The sequence below is a fragment of the Sciurus vulgaris genome (genome assembly GCF_902686455.1).
Source record: "Sciurus vulgaris genome assembly, chromosome: X".
Lineage (NCBI taxonomy): Eukaryota > Metazoa > Chordata > Mammalia > Rodentia > Sciuridae > Sciurus > Sciurus vulgaris.
The window spans coordinates 76,596,602-76,622,987 of record NC_136471.1 but is presented as its reverse complement, the minus strand read 5'-3'; the positions used below and the strand labels follow the sequence as shown (position 1 = coordinate 76,622,987).

The 26,386-nt window shown below is 37.0% G+C and overlaps 1 pseudogene across 1 annotated transcript in view; it reads right to left on the bottom strand.

The window, feature by feature from the left end:
• Positions 1–1,008: 1,008 nt before the first annotated feature.
• The window catches only part of LOC306651570 (ubiquitin-conjugating enzyme E2 G1-like), a 40,124-nt pseudogene continuing 14,746 nt past the window's right edge, over positions 1,009–26,386 (bottom strand). Inside the window, exon 2 of the transcript in view lies at positions 1,009–1,480. The product of the transcript in view is annotated as a ubiquitin-conjugating enzyme E2 G1-like (transcript). The remainder of the gene's footprint in view (positions 1,481–26,386) is intronic.

Genomic DNA, 26,386 nt, shown 5'->3' with positions numbered 1-26,386 from the left:
GCTTGTAGTTGTCCATGCTTTATCTAAACTTAACATTAGTCAACTGAAGGGCAAAAATAAAACCAAATCAGAATTTGGTATTATTCAGGGTAAATTTCAACAAGTTGAATTTAGAACCAACTTTTTTTTTAAGTTCTTGTGGGTAATGACTAGATTCAAGAGTTCTCAACAGCCAGAAAATGTGATTGCTACATCTAATCCAAGAGATGGGTGCAACTAGAATACAAAAAGGACAAAGCACCCAGTAATGACCAGTCCTGTGAAGCCATCATTAAAAATCAAGTAATTGCTTATTAAGTATTTCAGTATTTGAACTAAATCATCTGAGAAATTTCTGGCAGCTAGAGATAAAAGCAAAAAGGAGTGTCAAAACAAAGAGGGTAAAATAGTTTAGTAAGTGAAAAAGGTTTAATGAAGCCTCAGTGGTTCAAAGGAAATTAAATGGAAACTTTTAATCCTAATTGCTTTTTATCTGACATGCTTTAAGAAGTCTTTTTATCTCACTTAGCTTGATATTCTCCAATTTCATCCATTTACTTGCAAATGCCATAATTTTATCATTCTTTATGGTTGAGTAATATTCCATTGTGTATATATATATATATATATATATATATATATATATATATACCACAGAAGAAGTCTTTTTAAATTGAAAAGAAACAATGAATAGGGAAAGAAAACCTGCTAAAATCTTTTAGAATTTACACAATTTTTATTCTACCACAAAAAGCATTATTTGGTACAAGGTATATTTGTGGATGTACATTAACCAGATCATGTTGTGCTATGTACACATCTTTATAATTCTTCCTGTAAGTTGGCATTTGTTAGGCACTTGTCAGCATTGATAACTGGCAAGTTTTATTGAAGCCCAGTTTCATCCAGTATTTTGCCAATGTGTTACAACAGAAGTCCAACAATAGGTGAGTAGAGTGCAGGAAAAACTGCCATGTTTCTCAACTGAAGAATCTACAATGAGTGAAGTCACTAGATGCTGAATAAATGTCACTCAAAAGTAGTCTCTTGGCTTTTTCTTATACAGTGGGTAACCTTCCTTTTAAAGTCTCCATTTCTGTCTTCTTTCCATTGTTTCATAGCATCGACATTAGGAGGTGAATATCCATTAGGGTCTGCCAGCATAGAAATGAAACTAATCATGATGGTTTCCCCAGTATAGACAGGAAATCAGCATTCCTGTGGCTTTTCATAATCACATTTATCCTTCCCAGGCTCATGAAAAATAGAAATGCAAACATCACCATTTTTATCAACACGTGGGTGCCAGATTTCTGTAATGAATTTCATTTTAGGAGGCCTGAAAGGATGATCTTTGGGGAAATGAGATGAGTCCTAAAAACACCACCTTCATAAAGTGTGTCTAGAGGACCAATAATAAGGACTTCCCATCTGTAGAGATCATTGTCATCTATTAAACCTGCTGAAAAGCTTCCACTGGAATTTTATTTAGGTAGAGGGACTACAGTGAAGGCTAATCTGGGTAGAATCCCAGAGAAACGCTAGGTCAGTGACTGTGGTAAGAGGATGGTCAATAGGGAGAACTGGGGCTGAAAACTTCTGTCATAGCAAGAAGTCAACAGAGAATGTCTGCCAACTGCGGCTCAGTCATCCTCCCCATCAAGGGCCCGGGCTGGTGCCGGGGCTTCCAAGCCTTGGGACAGGCTCCAGGGGTGGCTGGAGCTGCGTGTTTTGAGGAACAAGGGCCAGCGACCAGCTCGTGGAAGCTGAGGTAGGCCGGTCTGAGGAAGCGAGAGCGACGCCTCGCTGCCGGTGCAAGTCCGCTCGGTCCGGCTTTTCTCACAGCACCTCAAGCCCGGAAGGGGAAGGTTCCGGTCCCCCGCTCTGGCACACGCTAGGACTTTGCTTGTCTGCTTCCCTCCTTCAACCCACCCATCGGCGGCCCCACGGGTGCCTTCTTCACCACTGCCTCACTGACCTCAGAATCGCTCCACCGCACTCCTCATTTTAAATAGTTCTCATAGCAAAAATATTTTTTAAATAGGATGACAAAAGTCTTAGGAAATCATCCATCACCTTATATACATTTTAATGATTTTTATATCAGTTTTTAAATAAATTTAATTTTTAAAAATTAACAAACAAAAAGTGAATAAAAATTTTAAAAATAATCTTTAAAGTTAATCTCCAGTGTGAGATGTAACATACTTAAAAGGCTTAAAAGTTGGAAGAATTACTATCATGCATACATGCTAGTATATACTGTACTTTATTGGAGACTACCACTTTCTGTCATTGAATTAAGTCAGTTATCTACATATGAGTAATAAGAAAGATAGGAGTGTGATGACCTTATTATTCCCTATATAGATTGTATGTATTCAGCTTGACATGACTGCAGCCACCTTAAGTCATAAACACCATGATTGCCCCACAGTAACCCTAGCTGGACTTTCCTGTGTAATTCCCCAGAAAACCATAACTAGATAAAACCATTACAGTCATATGTGGAACTTTTCAACAAGAGCCTGGCTCCTGGATATGCCTGACTCTTCTATATTATCTTAAGATAAACCAGATGCATTCCAGTCAGAATGAAGTCATTTTTGTCTTAACCCATAAATATGCCTCTCTTTCTGACCCAAATTGCAGAAATCTAATTGATTCTGCTCCTACCCAGGACCACACTTCTATCAGTAAATCCCCTCAATAATTTGTACTCTCTGAAATCCTAGATCTGTCTGCCTCTTTTTCTTTGATCTCATGGCACCTTGGGGCTAGTTCTCATGCACTAGGACTGAGTTGTTCTGGAACAATTGGTGAGCCAGCCAGGAGACAAAGGAAATAAGCGAAGGGAAGAAAACATCTGTGGGAGAAATCCCAAGTTGCTCATCTAACTCTATGTGGGTCCTTCTGTCAAATGCTTACAACTTGCCATGTGAGTGCCGGGGACTCCCCCAAAATTTCCAGGTTTGGAGCAAGTGTTTGCTGAATGCTGCTTATCTCACTGCAGTTAGGAAGAGCAGCACTTTGCTGTTGTGGTGGGATGACCATCGATGTGGATAGTTTGGACATAAATGCCTTGCTGGCTGTGGATAAGAGGTTAAAGAAAATAGAAGAACTATAATTTGAAAAAGTATGTACTCTAACCTGGCTGAGAAAGTGGAAATCCAAAGTACTAAGTTATAAACATTAGTTTGCTGCTCCATGTGGCCTGGAGGGTAGGAACTAGAAGAATAAACAGTTGTAAATTATTATCTTATGAAAAGAATGGGATTAAAAGCTTTGGAATCCCTGAAAGACCTGAAGTGATAGAGGACAGGGACTGTGTGTCTGAGACTTGCTTTTTTGCTGTACTGTTATTATAATGCAGAGCAAAGACACAGGATATTTAGATGCAGGAAAGGACATTCCCATTCAAGAATCTATGACTGTTCTGGATTATACTGCTACAGAATTGCTAGATATTGCAAAACCTTTAAATAACTTCCCCATGAGGGTCTGACTCTCTGGATGATGAAACCCTGGGACACAGGAGCACATGACATTTTTTCTGTTAGTAAATAAAGCTAAGGAAATGAGTAATACTACATTAATCTGGCCTTATGGCAGCTCCTGCAGAAAACCCATGAGATCCAAAGAAATCATTCCCTTGTAGATTGGATCATCTTGTACATAAGAGAGTAATGGTGAAATGAAAGGGATCTTTCAGGATAGGTATTACATGGAAAAACACTGAGATAACCTGGAATATTTCTATGGGAATTGGGCATGTAACAAGATGTTTATGCCCAAGCGCGTCAATGACATGATAAGACTTTTTTTACAACTGGACTGAAAAGTAAACTGTTACAAAACACCTACCAAGAATGGCACAGCCCTTTTCTCTCCCTCCTCAGTTAAGTCATCAGACAGAATTTTTATCATGTGGGTGAGACTATTTGGCAATCTGGTAGAGATTTAATGTAGCAAGGACAGAGCGAGTGTGACTTGTTAAAAGTCCAACAAGAAAGAGGGGCAAATAAAAATGAAAACAAAAAATAAATGGAAGGCCCATTAATATAAGGAAGGAGATGTGGCATGATTTGCTTCATGATAGCACCACACAGAAAAGATAAACAACCTAATGCAATCTTTGTCACCCTATTGAAGAAGCTTGAACCTGAACAATAGCTCCAATCTTTACTTTTTGTTCCACCCATGGAGGAAGTTCAGGAATTTGCATGACCCAGACTTGCCAGCCACTTGGGATGTATTCCATCCACTCCCCAAAAATAGGAGTGGAGTCATGGTTGCCCCAGAGTGAGTACAATAGGGGGCATGCCAGGGACCTCAAGTGTAACTCACTATGCAATAGTTCAATAAAAATAAGAAAAAAAGATCACCACTCTGGTAGATAAAGGTGCTAAATGTATATTGACCTATGGCAACACAAAATGTTTTCTGGGGCCCTGGGCAGTTATTGATGGATATGGGGGTAAGGCCACCAGAGAAAAACAAGTATTTTTGCATAAAAGAATTGGGAAAGTATCCCCTGTTCCATATTTAGTAGTTATCTCTCCAGTCCCTGAGAACATTCTTAGAATAGGTATTGTATTCAGAAAGATATTACATACTTCTGTGGGCAATTTCAAATCAAAGTTGGGGTAGTAAAGGCAATAGTTAGGAGAGAAGCAAAATGGGACTGGAGCCTGATAGGCTTCCTGCCTCAGGAAGGCAGTAAAGACCATAAACCAAAGTTTGAATGTTCTTTCCTATATGTGGATGCTAACACACAACAAGTGGGGGAGGGGAAGAACAGAAGTTCAGTGGATTAGACAAAAGGAATGAAGGGAAGGGAGAGAGGATAGGAAAGCCAGTGGAATGAATCTGACACAACTTTCCTACATACATATACAAATACACAAAAATGAATTTTCACATCATGTAAAAACACAAGACTGGGATCCCAATTAGTATAAGATATACCCCATGTTTTTATAAATACGTCAAAATATACTCTACTGTCATGTATGTCTAAAAGAACCAATAAAACAAAGAGGAAAAAAGACCATGCAGTACAAACTGCTAGGTGGACATACTGAGTTCAGAGCTGTCATAAAAAAATTAGAGTGGGTTGGGTTACAATCTGCCTATGGTACTTTCAATAGCCCTGTCTGGCCAGTAAGAAATTCAGATCAAAATTTGAGAATGACTTTAACTATAGAGAGTTAAACAAGCTGATATCTCCCATTTATGCTGTGATACCTAACATTACCCAAGTACTGAAAAAACTCACATCTCCCTTGGCTGTGTATATGTTTTTCTGGACTTAGCTAATGCCTTTTTCAGTATTCCTCCAAAACTACACCCCCAAGGCCAGCTCACATTCATTGGCGGAAAGGCAATGGATATTCCCTACTGATATTATCTGGTTTCATTATATTAATGATACCATGCTATCTGGTAAAGATTAGTTTATTAGAGGACACAGAAAAACCATGATCTCATCTATGCATGAGGGGTTGGGCTGTCAACCCCAATTAGATCCAAGGCCCTGGACCATCAGGGAAGTTCCTAGGGGTGGTCTGGTCAGGTAAGATCCATTGGATTTCAGGCACAGTATGAGATAAAATGCAAACCTTCCCCATCCCTGTGAAGGATGTATAGGCTTTCATAGGGCTTCTGGGTTATTGGAAGGCTTTCAATTCTCTTTTAGCTTACTGCCTATCCACAATATATTGACTGATTAATAGGGGATTCACATGGTACTGGTACATTCCCCATCAGGAAGCACTTGGAAAAAAGCAAAGATTTTGATAGCCCAGGTGTGGTCTCTAGACATCCCTCTACCATGTGTGCCAATGCAGATAGATGTCACTTGTACAGCAGATGTCATGAGTTTGGCTCTTGGGTAAGAACAAAAAAGATAAAAGATACCTCTGGGTTTTTGGTCACAATTCTGGAAGGGAGCTTAAACTAGATACACCCTTTAGAGCAGCAGTTTCTAGTAGCGTTCAATGCCCTACTTTAGGTATAACCACTGACCAAGACCTTACTGACCACAGAGCAAGCTAGCCTACCTAAAAAGGGGTGGGTGAAAGGCCTCAGTCTGCTATAGTGAAGACCCTGACTCTAAATAAGTGACACAAATGTTTACAACAATGCATTGTCCTGTGTGGCAGCTTATTAACTACCAGGCTGTGGATAGTGTTATAATTGATTACCTATGAAACTGCCTCACCACCTCAGGTGGCTGTCCCAATGCCTATGATCTCACAAGTGCAAGAGGGGTGACTCCCATACCTGAAAATGCTTGACAAGCAGGAGGAACTCAAGTATCTGGACTGCTGCTACAGTATAACTTGCCTCTGATACTATCTGATTTGAGAGAGGAGAAAATCAGAGCAGTCAAATGAACAAAGCTGTGGGCAATGTGGTTGTTAGTAACTCATGAACCATGGCTGCTGGTTATTTGTACTGAAAATCAGGCAGTGTACTGAGGCCTCACATTGTAGATGGCAAGTGGAACAATAGTCTGTACTAGAAAAGGCCCTCCATGGAGCTATGATGTGGTAACAAATGTGAGAATTGTTACACAAGTCAGAGACAGTTGACCTTATGTCATGTGCCCACTGTCATTAAGACATCCACTCCTATAAATAAGGAAGCAGATGCTTTGACTTAGGTGTTGGCTATGGTCCTAGCTCAGACAGCATTCTTTCCCTATAGGTACATAGAACGGGCAAGGTGGAGCATGGTTAACAGGGCAAAATTGCCCCTAAAATAGAGTGACTTGATGGTGGCTACAACCCAATGTCAGGTGTGCTCTCACTTTTGGCCCTGCCACTTGGCCTGCATTCAGGGATACATACAGTTGCCACTTGCCGCCAACCAGCGGGACAAACGACACGTACTCTTCAAAAGTTCATGAAGCAGCTTCCGCTTTATTCGGATAATACCCTCAATATATAAGCAGTCTCATGCATAAGCAATTGTAATCAGATATGTCCATCCAATCCTATTAAAGGTCAAGCAATCACGAGCTCAAGCATACATGTAAGATATATCTGTCCACGCGCTAGGCGGCTGAACTAATTATCATACAGCCAATGGTAAACTCTTCCTGTTTTTCTCAAGGTGCATTCAGCACGCCCTTTGACTCTCTGCCAGTCGCCATCTTGGATGCATGTGGCGTAACCCTGGGCCCCAGGTCTCGCCTGCCACATACAGTAGGCTGTCCAACCAGTACAGGACTAGCAGGTTGATTACATTGGCCCCTTGCCAAGGAGTAAAAGACATAAATGTCCCTTAACTCGTATAGACACAGGTCCTGGCCTAATTCATGCCTTTCCAAGCAAGAGATAACCAAACTATCAAAGGGTCTTGAGAAATTAAATATGATATATGAGAACATGTGCCAGATTAACAGTGACTGGGGCATCCATTTCATAAGACATGCTATCCAGGCTTGGACAAAAACACCTGTTGCCACTTTGATTTGCCATACAACCCTCTAGCAGCAAGGGGGTAGAGAGAAAGAAAGGCTTAGTAAAGCAACAGATAAGGGTCTTATTAGGCAAACTCACCTTGGTTGGCTAGTCTGAAGTTCTTGAAGCATTAATAAATTTAAATACCTATATGGCTGACATGCTTGCTCCTTATGAGCACCTCTGGCCCCTGCCATCCATGCCCAAACTTTGCATGCAGATGCTATACTTCCAGAGTTGATATGTGGACAGAAAGTGATACTGTTTCACACACAACAAGCATTAAATTCAGGATAGGGAACAATTTGGTAGGGACTTCCCCCAGATGTCAGCTATTTCTTGCCACAGGGTGAAGAGTCTCTGATCCTCCTAACTTGAGTCCCATTGATCCTGCTGTCTGTGGTTATGGTGTATGCCCTCAGTGAGTTAAAAGAAATACTTCAGGGCACTACAGTTGGCCTCCTGGTCTGGCATGTCATTTCAACATCAGTTTTTTACAACATTTTTATTGATGCCTTGTAATTATGCATATTAGTGGAATACTTTGTGATGTATTCATAAAGGCACATAATATAATTTGGTCAATTTTATTTCCCATTAACTTCCCTTTCTCTCTCCTCCTCCCTCCCCAAATCCCCTTCCTCTACTCTGCTGGTCTCCCTTCTGTTTTCATGAGATTCCCCTTTTTCCCTTTTTTCTCTCTAGCTTCCATGTGTGAGAGAAAATATACAACCCTTGACTTTCTGAGTCTGGTTTATTTTGCTTTACATGATATTCTCTAGTTCCATCAATGTCCCTGAAAATAACTTTATTTTGTTCTTATTTATGACTGAGTATATACTATATATATACTATGTGTGTATATATATATATATATTAGTGGAATTCTTTTCTTCATATATTTATCTTTTCTTCATATATTTATATATTAATATATATATATATGTGTGGAATTCTTTTCTTCATATATTTATCTTTTTGCAGGTACCTAGGCTTGTTCTATGGCTTGACTCTTGCAAATCATGTGATATGAACTTGGGTATGCATGTATCACCATAGTATGCTGACCTTAAATCTTTTGAAAAAATACCAGAGTGGTATAGCTGGGTCATATGGTGCTGTCATTCCTATTCTTTTGAGGAACCTGAACACTGATTTCCATAGTGGTTGTATTCATTTACAATTCCACTAAAGTGTATATTCCTTCTTCTTTGCATCTTCACCAGTATCTATTACTTGTTTTAATAATTGTCATTGTAAATAGAATGAGATGAAATCTCAGTGTAGTTTTGATTTTATTTTCCTGCTTGCTAATGATGTTGAACATTTTTTCATGTATTTGGTGGCCATTTGAATTTCTTTTATGAAATGTCTTTTTATTTGATTTGCCCACATATTGATTGGGTTATTTGTTTTCCTGGTGGGTTTTTTTTTTAGTTCTTTATAGATTCTAAATATCATTTGTCAGAAAAGTAACTGGAAAAGATTTTCTCCCATTAAGTAGAGTGTCTCTTCATGTTCTTGTTTCCTCTATGCAGAAGCTTTTCAATTTTATACCATCCAGTTTATTAATTTTTGGTATCATTGCCTCAGTTTTAGGAATACTTTTGAGGAAGTTGTTGCCTGTGCTTATATATTAGAGTGTTAAACCTGTTTTATTCTAGCTGTAGAAAGTTTCTTGTCTAACGTTTAGATCTTGGATCCATGTTGAGTTGACTTGTCCGTGGTGAAAAATACCAGTCTAGTTTTATTCTCCCACATATGGATATCCATTTTTCCCAGTACCATTTGTTGAAAAGTATTTTAGTCAGCTTTTGCACTGCTGTGACTAAAAGATCTGCCCAGAACAATTTTAGGGAAGGAAAAGTTTATTTAGGGACTCATGCAGAGGTCTTAATCCATAGAAGGCTGGCTCCATTCATCAGGGTTTGAGGTGAGGCAGAACACCATGACAGAAGTGCATGGCAGAGGGAAGTGGTTCACATGATGATTAGGAAGCAGAGAGAGAGAGACTCCACTCTCTTGATACCCCACAGCCATGTCCCAAATGAACCACTTACTCCAGCCACACCCCCACCTGCCTCCAGTTATCACTCAGTTAATCCATCAGGGATTACTTCACTGGTTAGGTTAAGACTAGGTTATATTGTCTCACATGTGAGCTTTTGGGGGACACCACATCTAAACCATAACAAAAAGGCTGTCTTTTCTCCAGAGTACATTTTGGTGACTTTGTCAAGGATCAGGACTATAACTATGTAGGATTGTCAATGTCTTCTATTCTATTCCATTGGTTTTCATGTCTGCCTTAATGCCAGTACTTAGCTGTTTTGTTACTATAGTTCTGTAGTACAATTTAAAATTGAATATTTTTATGCCTCCAGAATTGCTCTTTTTGAACAGAATTTCTTTGATTATTCTGGATTTTTTTATTTTTCCACATGAATTTTAGTATTGTTTTTTTCAGTTCTGTGAAAAAAAGTCACTGGTATTTTGAGAGGGATTGCATTGAATCAGTGGATCACTTTTGGTAATATGGCCGTCTTAATAACACTAATTATGCCTATTCATGAACATGGAAGGTTTTTCCATCTTATAACATCTTCTTTTATTTCTTCAGCGTTCTGTAATTTTCATTGTAAAGGTCTTTCACCTCTTTAGTTAGATTTATTCCTAGGTGTTTTAGTCAGCTTTTTAGCTGCTGTGACCAAAAGAACTGACCAGAACAATTCTAGAGGAGAACAAGTTTGTTTGGGGCTCACTGTTTCAGAGGTCTCAGTCCATAGACAGCTGACTCCATTCCTCAGGGCCTGAGATGAAGCAGAACATCATTGTGGAGGTGTATGGTGGAGGACAGCAGCTCAGGACCTGACACCAGGAAGCAGACAGACTAAGCTTTACTCACCAGGGACAAAAGATCAACCCTAAAGTCATACCCCTAGCAATGTATCTCCTCCAACCACCTCATATCCAAACCATAACACTAGGTTTTTTCTTTTGGAGACTATTATGAATGGAATTGTTTTCCTCGTTTCCTTTTCAATAGATCCATTATTGGTGTATAGAAAAGCTATTGATTTTTGTATGTTGATCTTGTGTCCTAATTTGCTATATTTTTTTATCAGCTCTAGAAGTCTTCTGGTGGAGTTTTTTTTATTTTTTTGGATCTTCTAAGTATAGGAACAAATCTATAAACTGTGATAATTTGAATTCTTTCCTATTTGTATCCCTTTAATTTCCTTATATTATCTAATTGCTCTGGTCAAATTTTCAAGTACAACGTTGAATAAAAGTGGTGAGAGTGGACTTTGTTGTCTTATTCCTGATTTTTAGAGAAAATGCTTTCAGTGTTTCCCCATTTGGTATGATGTTGGTTTTGGGTTTGTCATATATAGACTTTATGGTGCTGAGTTGACTTCATTTTATATAGTTTCTCCAGTATTTTTAAAATGAATGCATATTAATTTTATTGAAGGCTTTTTCCTTATTTATTGAAATGATCATGTGGGTTTTGATCTTAATTTTATTTAAGTGATGAATTACACTTATTGAGTTGCATATGTTAAATAATACCAGCATCTCTAGAATGAAAATATCATGATCTTGATGTACAATCTTTTAAATGTATTGTTGAATATGATTTGCTAATATTCAATTAAGGATATTTTCATCGAATATGTTTAAGAATATATTTATCCATGATATTGGTCTATATTTGTTTTAATCAGCTTTTTCATCACTGTGACAAAAAAAAGACCTGACAAGAATGACATAGAGAGGGAAAATTTATTTAGGGCTCCTGTTTCAGAGGTCTCAGTCCATAGTCAGGTGATTCTACTGCTCTTGACCTGAGGTGAGGCAGGACATTATGGCAGAAAGGTGTGATGGAGGAAAGTAGCTCAGAACATGGCCACCAAGAGGCAGAGAGCTCTCACTCTCTTTCACCAGGGCTGGCCTCTTCCAGCCACACCCTACCTGCTTACAGTTACTAACCAATTAAGCCATTCATGAGCTTTTGAGGGACACTTTATATTTAAATCATAACATTTCACCCTTGGTCCCCCAAAACTCATGCCCATCTCACAATGCAAAATACATTTAGTCCATTTTCAAGAGTCTTAACAGTTCCAGCATTGCTCAAAAGTCTAAGTCCAAAGTCTCTTCTAAGACTCAAGGCAAATTCTCAGCATGAGCCCCTGTTAAAATCAAAAAGCAAGTTACATATATCCATATATAATGGCACAGAGTAAACATTTCCATTCTAAAAGGAAGAGACAGGGGCATAGAAAGAAGGAATGGGACCAAATCAAGACTGAAATCCACCTGGGAAAACAAGTCCTGTAGCACCTCAATCCAGCATCGGAGGCACTTAGCATCATGATGTTCTCTCCAAAGGGCTTGTGCAACTCCGCCCCTTATGAACTTGTTGGTTGCATCCCACATGGCCTTTCTCTTGGCTTTTCTCTGCTCAATTCCTGCAGCTTTCCTTGGCAGATGTTTCACAGTACTGGCATCTCTTAATCTCAGGGGCCTTCACCACAACTTTGGCTTCCTTCTCATGTCTCCACATCTCTCAGAAGCTGCCTGCAGGGACTCCAGCCCTGCTGTACTTTTCCTAGCCTCCAAGGCCTCCCTTTGAAATCTCAGTAGAAGTGTCCATGGCCCCTTAATTCTAACATCCTGTGATCCTGCAGGACCAGCCCCATATAGTTTATGCCAAGATCTGCTGACATCTTGAGCAGTATCCAAACCTCCTGGAACCCTGGCTGCAGCAGTCTCAGAGTGCCTTGGTGACTGAGCATGGTGAAACAATCTCCTAGGCCCCCTGTACAAGCAGTGTGCCCCACTGGTTTCTTATCAAGGAAATGTTTACTTTTGAAACATGAGCATGAGATGGGTGTTTCCAATTCCTGAGATGCCTTCAAGCCATCTTTCCTATTGTCTCTGGTAAAGTATTTCCCATCATTTTAGTGACTGTAAAGTCTTTAACAATCACAACTTCCTGGCCCCAATTTCACTTGTACTTTTCCAAGATTTTCAAATCTTTCTGCTCTGCTTTGTGCTCCTGATCATTACAATAAATGTGACTAAAAGCCACCAGAAATACCTATGCCACTGCCTGAATGTTATACTGCCTAGAAATTTTTTCTGCCAGATTAAGAAGTCCATCACCTTTAATCCTCATGGAAAGTCTTAGGACATGGGTAAAATGTAGACAAATTCTTATCCAGAATGTAGCATAAATTACCTTTAGTCCAATTTCCAAATAGAGTTCTCCTTTTCCTCTGAAACCTCATAAGCTGAGTCTTCTCTTCACAATTCAGTTGGCATGCTGGCCTCCTGAGCTCCTTTCAGAATCACCCATTAAGCTCTGTTTACAACATTTTAAAGCTTTTCTTGCTTGCATCTCTAAACATCTCAAAATTTCTCCCCTGACAAACCAGCTCCAAAGTCTTCTGAACCACATGGTCAGGTTAGTCACAACAACAGCCCCACTTCTTAGTACCAATTTCTGTTTTAGTCAGCTTTTTCATCTCTGTAACCAAAAGACACAAAAGGAACAATATAGATGAGGGAAAGTTTATTTGGGGCTCACAGTTTTAAAGGTCTAAGTCCATAGATGGCTAATTCTACTTCTCTGGGCCCAAGGAGAGACAAAAGACAGTGGAAAGGTGTGAGGGAGGAAAGCAGCTCAGGACATGATAAGAGAGCTCTTACTAACCAGGGACAAAATATAAAACCCAAAGGTCCTCAGTGACTCACCTCCTCCAGTCACACCCTACCTGCCTACAGTTACCAGCCAGTTAATCCATTCAGTGCACTGATTAGGTCAAGGCTCTCCAAATGCTATCATTTCACTTCTAAACTTCCTTATTATTGTCTCGCACATAAGCTATTGGGGGACACCTCATATCTAAACTAAAGCAGTATTTTTATTTCCTTGGCCTGTCCTTTTCTGGTTTTGGTGTCAGGGTGGTCCTAGTTTCATACAATTAGTTTGGAAGTGTTCCCCCTATTTAATAAAATAGTTTGAGAATAATTGGTATTAGTTCTTCTTTAAGATCTGGTAGAATTTCCAATTGGTTGGAATATCAATTTTCAAAGTTGTCTCTAATGATACTCTGGATTAAGTGACATCTCTTAAGATACCTCCTTTTTAATCTTTAATTTTATTTGAGTCCTCTCTGTCTTCCTTTTGGTTGGTTTAGCTAAAATTTAATCAATCTCATTTATCTTTTCAAAGAACCAACTCTTTGTTATACTGATCCTTTGTAATTTTTTAATTTTCTATTTTGGCTCTGATCTTAATTGTTTCTATCCCTGTACTGCTTTTGGATTTTTTTTCTTGTTAGAAAACATATTTTTAGATAGGGAGAATCACAGACTTTAGGACAGGAGTCCCCTATTTCTCCCTTGCTAGCAAAGCAATAAAACATCTTTTTTCTTTTGCTCAAAATTGTGTCCTCACTATTAAATTGGCATCTGGAATGAGGACTAAATTTTGGCAATACATTTGGCACCCTATATGGGACCCGAGAGCAGCCCTTGCTCCAGCATTCTTGATCAGGCTTGGCCTTCAAGTGACTCCCTCTTCCATGATGAGAATACAAGATGACTGGGGAGTTTATTGAGAGCAGACTGCTGAAGAAATTTGGTGATGATATGAGTTTCCCTCAGACCAAACCAGAGGAGGTGTTCTGTGAAACTGTCTTGCCTGGTGTTTAAACTCAAAACCATGGGGAACAATGCAAAAAAGTAAACGGACCAAGGAAAAAGCAGCCAGTTTTGGCTTTTCAATCTAAAGTCATCCAGGATTCCAAGAATGACAGGACCCCTCTCTGGAAACTGCACCTCGAAATAACAACTTAAATATGAAACAGAGAATAAAACTAATGGATATGTGAAAAGCAAGCCCTGTGGATGAAATGGGAGAAGGCAACATCAATTCTGTAACATTTTTTGTCTTGCGCTGGCCCACAGTTAATTACATGGCCACTTCTAGGTATGAAGTGCTACTTTTCCTATATTTGCTTGGCTTCATTGCTGTAATACTGTCTATGAAAAAAAGAAAGATTCAATCACATTTTGTTGCTATAATTTTTGAAACATCTTATTCTGATTTTGTTTCAACACCTTTGAGACACACACCTAACAAAAATACACATGCACCTCTTTTTTCCCCAAGAGACCTTTGGATTAAAATCCATGAAATTCATGTGCCAATATTAGGAACACTTCAGTCACTTATTTTGTTTTCAACAGTGATTTTTAAAGGGCTTAAAGTACCAAACCAATTTGTCTGAAGGATAATTTTAGAAATATGGATACCAAATAGAGTGGTAGGATCTCTAGGAATCTGCCTCCTCTGCATCCCTTTTCTAATGGATTGTTGCTTGTTTTACAAATTGAGATATTACACTCACAGGTTTTTTTTTAAACTTAGTAAGGCAGACTTTAACTGAGGTAGATTTCATAACATTATGATTAAGTTTGAAAAATTAGTTTATACTATTTGTACTTTTTCTTATTGTAAACAAATGGAAAACATGTTGTTTCTCTATTTGTACATGGTGTACAGGCATACCATTAGTGTACTCATAAATCTACATAGAGTAATGTTGTTTGATTCATACTGTTATTTTTCTCCCTTCCCCCCACCCCTCCCACCCCTCTTTTCCCGCTATACAGTCCTAACTTCCTCCATTCTTACCACCCTCCTTAACCATAATCCTAAACATAACCCTAAACCTACTGCTAACCCCTCCCACCCCCATTATATGTCCTCATCTGCTTATCAGCGAGATCATTCGTCCTTTAGTTTTTTGACATTGGCTTATCTCACTTAGCATGATATCCTCCAGTTTCATACATTTGCCTGCAAATGCCATAATTTTATCATTCTTCATGGAGGAGTAATATTCCATTGTATATATATGCCACAGTTTCTTTATCCAGTCATCAACTGAAGGACATCTAGTTTGGTTCCACAATCTGGCTATGGTGAATTGAGCAGCAATGAACATTGATGTAGCTGTATCTCTGTAGTATGCTGATTTTAAGTCCTTTGGGTATAGGCCAAGGAGTGGGACAGCTGGGTCAAATGGTGGTTCCATTCCAAGCTCTCTGAGGAATCTCCATACTGGTTTCCAGAGTGGCTGCACTAATTTGCAACCCCACCAGCAATGTATGAGTGTACCTTTTTCCCCACATCCTCGCCAACACCTGTTGTTGCTTGTGTTCTTGATAATCGTCATTCTAATTGGGGTGAGATGAAATCTTAGGGTTGTTTTGATTTGCATTTCTCTTATTACTAGAGATGTTGAACATTTTTTCATATATCTGTTGATTGCTTGTACATCTTCTTCTGTGAAGTGTCTGTTCATTTCCTTAGCCCATTTGTTGATTAGATTGTTTGTATTCTTGGTGTAGAGTTTTTTGAGTTCTTTATATATTCTGGAAATTAGTGCTCTATCTGAAGTATGAGCGGCAAAGATATTCTCCCACTCTGTAGGCTCTCTCTTCACATTACTGATAGTTTCCTTTGCTGAGAGAAAGCTTTTTAGTTTGGATCTATCCCAGTTGTTGATTCTTGCTTTTATTTCATGTGCTCTGGGAGTCATGTTAAGGAAGTCTGATCCTAAGCCAACAAGTTGAAGATTTGGACCTACTTTTTCTTCTATAAGACGCAGGGTCTCAGGTCTGATTCCAAGGTCCTTGATCCATTTTGAGTTGAGTTTTGTGCAGGGTGAGAGATAGGGGTTTAATTTCATTCTTTTGCATATGGTTTTCCAGTTTTCCCAGCACCATTTGTTGAAGAGGCTATCTTTTCTCCATTGCATATTTTTGGCACCTTTGTCTAGGATGAGAAAATTGTATTTATTTGGGTGTGTGTCCATGTCCTCCATTCTGTACCATTGATCTACCTGTCTATTTTGGTACCAATACCATGCTGTTTTTGTTACAATTGCTTTGTAGTACAGTTGAAGATCTTGTATTGCGATGCCACCTGCTTCGCTCTTTCTAGTGAGGATTGCTTTAGCTATTCTGGGTATTTTATTCTTCCAAATGAATTTCATAATTGCTTGCTCTGTTTCTGTAAGGTACATCATTGGGATTTTAATTGGAATTGCATTGAATCTGCATAGCACTTTAAGTAGTGTGGCCATTTTGACAATATTAATTCTGCCTATCCAAAAACATGGGAGATCTTTCCATCTTCTAAGGTTTTCTTCAATTTCTTTCTTTAGTGTTCCGTAGTTCTCATTGTAGAGGTCTTTCACCTCTTTTGTGAGATTGATTCCCAAGTATTTTATTTTTTTCGATGCTATTGTGAATGGGGTAGTTTTCCTAACTTCTCTTTCTGAAGATTCATCACTTATGTATAAAAATGCATTGGATTTATGAGCATTGATCTTTTAACCTGCTACTTTACTGAATTCACTTATGAGTGCTAAAAGTTTTCTGGTGGAATTTTCAGTTTCCTTTAAATATATAATCATGTCATCAGTGAACAGGGATAGTTTGAGTTCTTCTTTTCCAATTCGTATCCCTTTAATTTCTTTGGTTTCTCTAATTGCTCTGGCTAGAGTTTCAAGGACGATGTTGAATAGAAGTGGTGAAAGAGGGCATCTCTGCCTTCTTCCAGTTTTTAGGGGGAATGCTTTCAGTTTTCACCATTTAGAATGATATTGCTCATGGGCTTAGTGCAGATGGCCTTTACAATGTGAAGGAATGTTGCCACTACCCCAATTTTTTCTAGTGTTTTGAGCATGAAGGGATGCTGTATTTTATAGAATGCTTCTTCTGCATCTATTGAAATAATCATGTGATTCTTAACTTTTTGTCTGTTGATATGGTGAATGACATTTATTTATTTCTGGATGTTGAACCAACCTTGCATCGCTGGGATAAAACCCACTTGTTCGTGGTGCACTATCTTTTTAATATATTTTTGTATGCAATTTGCTAAAATTTTGTTGAGAATTTTTGCGTTGATGTTCATTAAGGATATCGGTCTGAGATTTTCTTTCCTTCATGTGTCTCTGTCTTGTTTAGGTATCAGGGTGATATGGCTTCACAGAATGAGTTTGGGAGGGTTCCCTCCACTTCTATTTCATGGAATACTTTGAGGAGTATTGGAATGAGCTCTTCTTTAAAGGTTTTGTAGAACTCGGCTGAGAACCCATCTGGTCCCGGACTTTTCTTTGTTGGTAGGCTTTTGATGACCTCTTCTATTTCATTGCTTGAAATTGATTTATTTAAGTTGTGTATGTCCTCCTCATTCAGTTTAGGTAATTCATATGTCTCTAGAAACTTGTTGATGTCTTCAAGGTTTTCTGTTTTGTTGGAGTATAGATTTTCAAAATAGCTTCTAATTATGTTTTGTATTTCACTCATGTCTGTTGTGATATTTCCTTGTTCATTCCGAATTTTAGTAATTTGAGTTTTCTCCCTCTTTCTCTTTGTTAGTGTGGCTAAGGGTTTATCAATTTTGTTTATTTTTTCAAAGAACCAACTACTTATTTTCCTAATTTTTCCAATCATTTCTTTTGTTTCAATTTTGTTGATTTCGGCTCTGATTTTAACTATTTCCTGTCTTCTACTACTTTTGGTGTTGGTCTGCTCTTCTTTTTCTAGGGCTTTGAGCTGCAGTGTTAAGTCAATTATTTGTCGATTTCTACTTCTTTTGTGAATGCACCGCATGAAATAAATCTTCCTCTAAGTACTGCTTTCATAGTGTCCCAGAGATTTTGATATGATGTGTCTTTGTTCTCGTTTACTTCTGAGAATTTTTTTATTTCTGTCCTGATGTCTTCTGTTATCCATTCATCATATAATAGCGTATTATTTAATCTCCAGGTATTGGCAAAGTTTCTGTTTTTTATTCTGTCATTTATTTCTAATTTCTATCCATTATAATCTGATAGAATATAAGGTAGTATCTCTATCTTCTTGTATTTGCTAACAGTAGCTTTGTGGCATAAAATATGGTCTATTTTAGAGAAGGATCCATGTGCTGCTGAGAAGAAAGTGTATTCCCTCTTTGTTGCATGGTTTCTTCTATATATGTCCGTTAAGTCTAGATTGTTGATTGTGTTATTGAGATCTATGGCTTCTTTTCTCAATTTTTTTTTTTTTTGGAGGATCTATCCAGTGGTGAGAGAGGTGTGTTAAAATCGCCTAGTATTATTGTGTTGTGGTCTATTTGATTTCTGGAATTAAGAAGGATTTGTTTGACGTACATGGATGAGCCAATGTTCAGGGCATAGATATTTATGATTGTTATGTCTTGCTGATTTATGCTTCCCTTAAGCAGTTTGTAATGTCCTTCTTTATCCCTCCTGACTAGTTTTGACTTGAAGTCCACATTATCTGAAATGAGGATGGATACTCCAGCTTTTTTGTTGAGTCCATGTGCATGGTATGTTTTTCCCCATCCTTTCACCTTTAGTCTATGAGTATCTTTTTCTATGAGGTGAGTCTCTTGCAGGCAGCATATTGTTGGATTTTTCTTTTTATCCAATCTACCAGTCTGTCTTTTGATTGATGAGTTCAGGCCATTAACATTCAGGGTTATTATTGTGATATGATTTGTATTCCCACTCATTTGACTCATTTTTGTTTTTTGACATGATTTGGTTTCCCCTTTGTTTGGCTATTCCTTTAGGCTAGTTCCTCCCATTGCTGATTTGCATCATTGTTTTTCATCTCTTCCTCTTGGAATATTTTGCTGAGAATGTTCTGTAATGCCGGCTTTCTTTTTGTAAATTCCTTTAGCTTTTGTTTATCATGGAAGGATCTTATTTCATCATCAAATCTGAAAGTAAGTTTTGCTGGGTGTAAGATTCTTGGTTGGCATCCGTTTTCTTTCACGACTTGGTAAATGTTGTTCAAGGCCCTTCTACCTTTTAGGGACTGGATTAAAAAATCTGTTGATATTCTTATTGGTTTCCCATGGAATGTAATTTGATTCTTTTCTCTTGCGGCCTTTAAAATTCTGTCTTTATTTTGTATGTTAGGTGTTTTCATAATAATGTGCCTTGGTGTGGGTCTGTTGTAATTTTGTATATTTGGAGTCCTATAAGCCTCTTGTACTTGGATTTCCATTTCATTCTTCAGAGTTGGGAAATTTTCTGATATTATTTCATTGAATAGATTGTTCATTCTGGTTTGTTTCTCTAAGCCTTCCTCAATCCCAGTAATTCTTAAATTTGGCCTTTTCATGATATCCCATAATTCTTGTAGATTCTGTTCACGATTTCTTACCATCTTCTCTGTTTGGTCAACTTTGTTTTCAAGATTAAATATTTTGTCTTCAATGTCTGAGGTTCTGTCTGCCAGGTGATCTATCCTATTGGTAATGCTTTCTATGGAGTTTTTAACTTGGTTTATTGTTTCCTTCATTTCAGGGATTTCTGTTTGTTTGGTTTTTTTTTTTTTTTTCAGTATCTCTAACTCTTTATTGAAATGGTCTCTTGCTTCCCGTATTTGTTCTTTTAACTCTTGATTGGTGTGATCATTCAATGCCTGCATTTGCTCTTTCATCTCCTCCTTCAATGCCTGCATTTGCTCTTTCATCTCCTCATTTGCTTCCCTGATTTTTTTAATTATGTACATTCTGAACTCCCTTTCTGACATTTCTTCTGCTGTGCTGTCATTGGGTTTTATTGATATAGTATCTAGGTTTGTTTGGGATATTTTCTTCCCTTGTTTTCTCATATTGGTCAGATGTCAGTGGGACTCTGAGATATAGCAGATTTCCTCTATTGGCTTATAGCGTCCCTGTAGATTTCCAGTGTATCACCTGCCTGCCTTCAGTAGCCTGAAATCTTGGAGGAACTTGATATTGCAGTGCTTCTGAAGAAAGCTGCCCCTAGCCCGTTACTGGTTCCATAGCTTGGATCTGGCTTTGTGTGGAAAGGCTCTCACTGGGCGGTCTGATCTGAGAAGCTGGTTGTGAACGTAGCCTGCCGCCAGAGGGAGCAGGGCTACTTGGGAAGTCCCTGGCTGCCCTGTCCTGGTCCCTGAAGCTGCTTGTGGGCCAGAGCTCACCGCTGGCTCTCCGACTCAGAGCTGGTTCTGTGCAGAAATGCTCTCACTGCTCCGAGAAGCTGACCTTGTGGGAGGAGCCTGCCGCCTGAGGGAGCAGGGCTACCTGGGGAAGACTCTAGCTGCCCTGCCCTGCTCTGAGAAGCTGCCCCTATCCAGGCCTGTCACCCAGACCGAGCTTCACCCGGTGGGGGAGACTCACCCGGTGGCTCTATTTTAGTCTGAGTCTCTCAATGCCTCCCCTTCTTGAATCCTGGGTTCTGGAGCAACAGGAGGTGCAGTCACCCTCTAGTCTGCCATCTTGGATCGCCACTATTTGTATATTTAACCAAATGGTTTTTCATATACAAATAAAATAAATATTACAAAATAAAAATAGAAAATATATTTTTAAAGAAAGAAAAAGGCTTACAGGAATTATGGGACACCATCAAACAAATTGAGCCTCACATAATTGAATTTTTAAAAAATATATGATTGAGTAAAAGCCCTGGAAAGTATTTAATGATGTAATGGCTGAAATTTTTCTAAGTGATAGATAACAATGTCTCAATAAAGGAAGCTTAGAGGTTGTTAATCAATCTAAAGAGGAATTTCTCAAGGGACATCATGATCACATTTTTAAAAAATACAAAGAATAAATACTGAAATTATCAACAGAAAATAAAAAGCACATTCAGTGAAACCCTAATACAGCTTTCATTATATTTCTCTGAAGAAACCCTGAAGGCCAGGATAGAGTAAGATGATATTCAAAATACCAAAGAAAAACTCTTGCCAACCAAAAACTACTATACCTGCCAAGCTGCTCATCACAAATAAAAGAGAGATAAAGACTTTCATAGACAGATAAAACCTGAGGGATTTCATCACCACCATAACTGGATTTCAAGAAATGCTGAATTGGGAGTTCTTTAAACTGAAAGAAAATAATGCTAATGAGTAACATGAGCATGACTGAAAGTATAAAGCTTGCTGTTAATGGTAAGAAGTCAAATTTAGCATATTTTAAAGATATAATAAGCTCAGTATGAAGGTTATCATAGTATATGCTTAGTATGAAAGGTAAAAGACAAAATACTTAAAATGATAATAAATGCAATAATTTGTTTTAAAATATCCAACATAAAATGTAAATTGTGAAATTAAAATTTAGAATATAGGAAGAGAATGGAGTTAAATTATAGAGATTTTAAGCTATCAAAGTAAGTGGATATCAGCCTAAAATAATCTCTTTTAACTGGGAGATTAAAATGTTCTATAGTCAAGTGTGGTGTTTTCTATATTCTAATGGTAAAGTCAAGAAAACAATCTCATTTATGATAACTACAAAAAATAAAATACTTAGGAGGTAAAATGTCACTACTCTGAAAATATAAAGCAATGATGAAAAATTTAAAAATGTTTTAAACAAATAAATGGAAAATATCCCATGTATATGTGCATTAGAAGAAATGCTGAAGTGTCCATAAGATGTAAAACAATCTATGAATCAATGCACTACATATCAAAATACCAATTACATTTTCACAAGTACAAAAAAGAAACAGTCCAAATATTGATATGAAATCACAAAAAAAAACCCAGTGATGAAAAATAATCTTAAGTAAAAAGAACAAAGTTTGAGGCATCACACTACCTGGCTTAAAATAGACTTTACAAAGCTATAGTAACCAGAACATCATAGTTCTGGCATATAGACAGATACATAAGGAAAACAGAATATAGAGTCCCTAAGTGAGTCATGTATTTAGTCAATTGATTTTAAACAAAAGTACCTTGAACACACATGAACACACAGCAGAGAAAAGACAATTTTCCTAATAAGTGGTTTGGAGAAAACTGCATATTCACATGCAGAAGAATAAAATTAGGGCCTTTTGTCAGACCATATACAACAATGAACTCAAAATGTATTAATAATATAAATGCAAGACCCAAAACTATGAAACTATTATAAAAAACCATAAGGCAAAATCTCTGTGAAATTGATCTGGCAAGGATTTTAGCATTTCTTGTAATCCAGTTATGGTGATGATGAAATCCCTCAGGTTTTGTCTGTCTATGAGAGTCTTTATCTCTCCTTTATTTTTTTAATAAGATCTGAAAAGCATGGACAAAAAAAGAATATAATAGACAAATGGGATTACATCAAATTAAAAGTATCCTTGCCCAACAAAGGAAACAATCAAAGAAGTGAAGAGGCAACTCACAGAATAGGAGAATATATTTGCACACTTGACATCTGACAAGGGGTTAATATCCAAAACATATAAGGAATATATGTGCTGTTGGTGAGAATGTGGACAATTTGGAGTCAATATATACTGCTGGATGTATGTTTAATATATTGAGGAATATCCATGCTGCATTCCACAGTGAAAAGAATGTCTTAACAGATCAAAAACAAATGAGGAAGGTCTGAGGCTGTAGCTCAGTGGTAGAGTGGCTGCCTCGCATGTGTGAGTCACTGGGTTCAATCCTCAGCACCACATAAAAATAAAGGCAATGTGTCCATATACAACTAAACATATGTGTGTGTGTGTGTATATATCTATATATATCTATATATATATGAGAAAACTGAACCAGTAATAAAAAGTCTACCATCAAAGAAAAACACAAGATCTGATGACTTCACTGATAAATTCTATCAAACACTTCTTAAGTGCTTAATACTAATCCTTCTTAAATTATCCCAAAAATTTTATGACACAGGAATAATTTCAAACTCATTCTATTAAGCCAACATTACTCTGATACCAAAATGATAAATACTCTCAAAACATTAAGTAAATGAGCAATGTACCTCAACAGAATAAATGCCATATTTTACAAGCTTATAGATTACATCATGCCAAATAGGGTAAAGTTGAAAGATTTTCCCTAAGATCTGGAACTATTCAAAATATTCCTAGAAGTCCTAACCTGAGTAATTAGGCAAGAAAGGAATAAAAGGCATTAAGATACAAAATGAAGAGGTTAAATTGTTCCTGCTTACAGAGAATATGATCTTATATAGACAAAATTCTACAGAATCCAACAAAAATTGTTATATTGTATACATAAATTAAGCAAAGTAGCAAAGTCAACATATAAAATCAGTTATGAAGGGATATCAAATTTTGTCAAATGAGTTTTTTCATTTATAAGTGAATGTATTTTATCCTTTTTTCTGTTAATATGATGAACCACATTGATTGATTTGTACATGTTAAACAGTCCTTGAATACCTAGTATGAATCCCACTTGCTCATGGAAGTGGGATTTTTGATATGCTATTGAATTCAGTTTGATAGTATTTTGCTGAGGATTTTTGCATATATGTTCAGGAAGGATATTGGTATATAGTTTTCTTTTTGTTGCTTTGGTGACTTTGTAATCCCAGCAGCTCAGTAGACTGAGTCAGGAGGATCCTGAATTTAAAGCTAGCCTCAGCAACTTAGCAAGGCCCTAAGCAACTCAGTGAGACACTGTCTCCAAATAAGATTCAAAAAAGGCAGGGAATTGGGCTCAGTTGTTAATTGCTCCTGAGTTCAATCCCTGGTACCAAAAAGAAAAAAAAGAAGGCAATATAGAATGTCCTTGAAACAAATTTCTAAAAGATCAACAAAATTGATGAAACTTTAACTAGAAAAAAGAAAAGACACTACAATTGATTCCACAGAAATACAAATGATCATAAGAGATTACTCTGAACAGTCATATCACCAAAAAAAAAAAAACATTCTATTACCTAGAATGGTAAACTGTTCTGAAATTAAACGTGACAATGGTAGCACATTTTGAAACACTAAATGTCACTGTTGTAAATTTTATATGTATTTTGCCTCAGTAAAAAATAACCAAATGACAGACTAATTTGTAATTAATTTGTAATTAATTACTATTAGTAATTAAACAAAAGGTAATGAATTAAAAACAAATTCATAGCATGTAAATGGTGTAAACACTTCAAGGAAAAGCAGAAATTGACAGAATAGATGAAAAGTATATCTTCAAAAATTTATGCCATCTACCAGTAAATGGATGGATTTAGAGATGATCACACAAAGTGAAATAAGCCAGTCCCAAAAAGTCAAAGGTTGAACATTTTCTTTGATATGTAGAAGCTAATCCAAAATAAGGGGGGATAAAAAAAGAATAGAAGAAATATCAGTGGTATAGACAAAGGAGAATGAAGGGAAGGGAGGAGGAATGGGATAGGAAAAGAGTGGAATGAATCTGACCTAACATTCCTATGTACATGTATGAATATGCCACAGTGAATCTCTCACATCCACAAGACACTAATTTTTAAAAACTGTAAGTAAGTACCAAAAAGATTGGTAGAGTAGAGGGAAGGGAACACAGGGAGGGAGGTGGGGAGGGAAAGAGGAAGTACTGGTGACTGAATTAGAGCAAACTATATTCCATGATTTTTAAATTATGTCAAAATGAATCCTATTGTTTTATATAACTAAAAAGAACCAACAAAAAAAGTAATTAAAAATTTTTAAAAAGAAATAACTCTTCTATGGACCAAATTGTGCCCCTCTTCGAATGCATATCTTGAAACCCTAACCCTAAGTATAATAATATTAGAAGATGGGGCCTTTGGGAGAGAACTAGGTTTAAATGAGGTCATGAGGGTGGTGTTCTCATAATGGAATTGTGAGCCTATAAGTATAGGCAGAGAGCCCTCATCAGAAATTGAATCAGCCAACACCTTGATTTTGGATTTCTTCCAGAAAGACAAGGATATTGGCTCTCATCACTTCCATTCAACTTTGTACTGAAAGTTATATCAAGGCAATTTGGACAAAAAAATAAGTTGTCAAGATCAAAAGGAAAGGAATAAAATTTTATTCACAGATCACATGAACTTTACATTAAAATCCTGTGAAATTTGCAAAAACCTATTGAAATGAACAAAGAAGTTCGGCAAGGTGTTGAATACAAGATAAATATGGAAAAAATCAATATATTTCTCTACACTAAAAATGAACTATCAAAAAATGAAATTCATGAAATAATTTCATGTATAATAGCATCCAAAAATATTTAAGAATAAATTCCACAAAAAACATGTCAGAGAAGAGGAATGACATCAGGAATATGGCAAAATAGTATTTTCCAGTACTCATGCTCTCACAGAAACATTATTTGAACGACTATTCATACATTAACATATAGTCCCAGGAATTTAGGAATCCAGGTGAGAGGTTACAGCACCTGGGTGTAGCACACACAATAAGTTGATATTGACAAAGGTACAAAGCCATCAAAAGAATAGTCTTTTAAACAAATAATTTAAACCAATCATTTGAATATTTGTATGCAAAAATGAACTTCAATGTATAACTCACATAGTATACAAATGCTGGTTCAAAAGGATTATAGAAGTAAATGTAAAACCTAAAACTACACTCTTAAACAAAAAAAATACAATAGAAATATTTTGGCTCTTGGTTTAAGTTAAGTTGTTTTTTTGTTAAAGAAATAACACTGGAGCTATAACTCAGTGGCGAAGCACTTGCCTAGCATGTGTAGGGCACTGGGTTTGATTCTCAGCACCACATATAAATAAAATAAAGGTCCATCAACAACAACAAAATTTTTTTAAAAAAGAAATAACACTTAAATACAATCCATAATAGAATCAATGACAAATTGGACTTTATCAGAATTAAATATTTCTCTATGAAAGAGACCAAGTGAAAGACATGGACTAAAAGAAAAAAAATATATATATATATAACACATTTATAGTGAAGAACTTGTATCTGGAACATATACATATATCTCAAAATATGTATAATGTATGTAAAACATAGAAATTCAAACATTAATAAAAAGAAACAATCTGAAAAATATTAGCAAATATTTTGACAGCCACCACAAAAAAT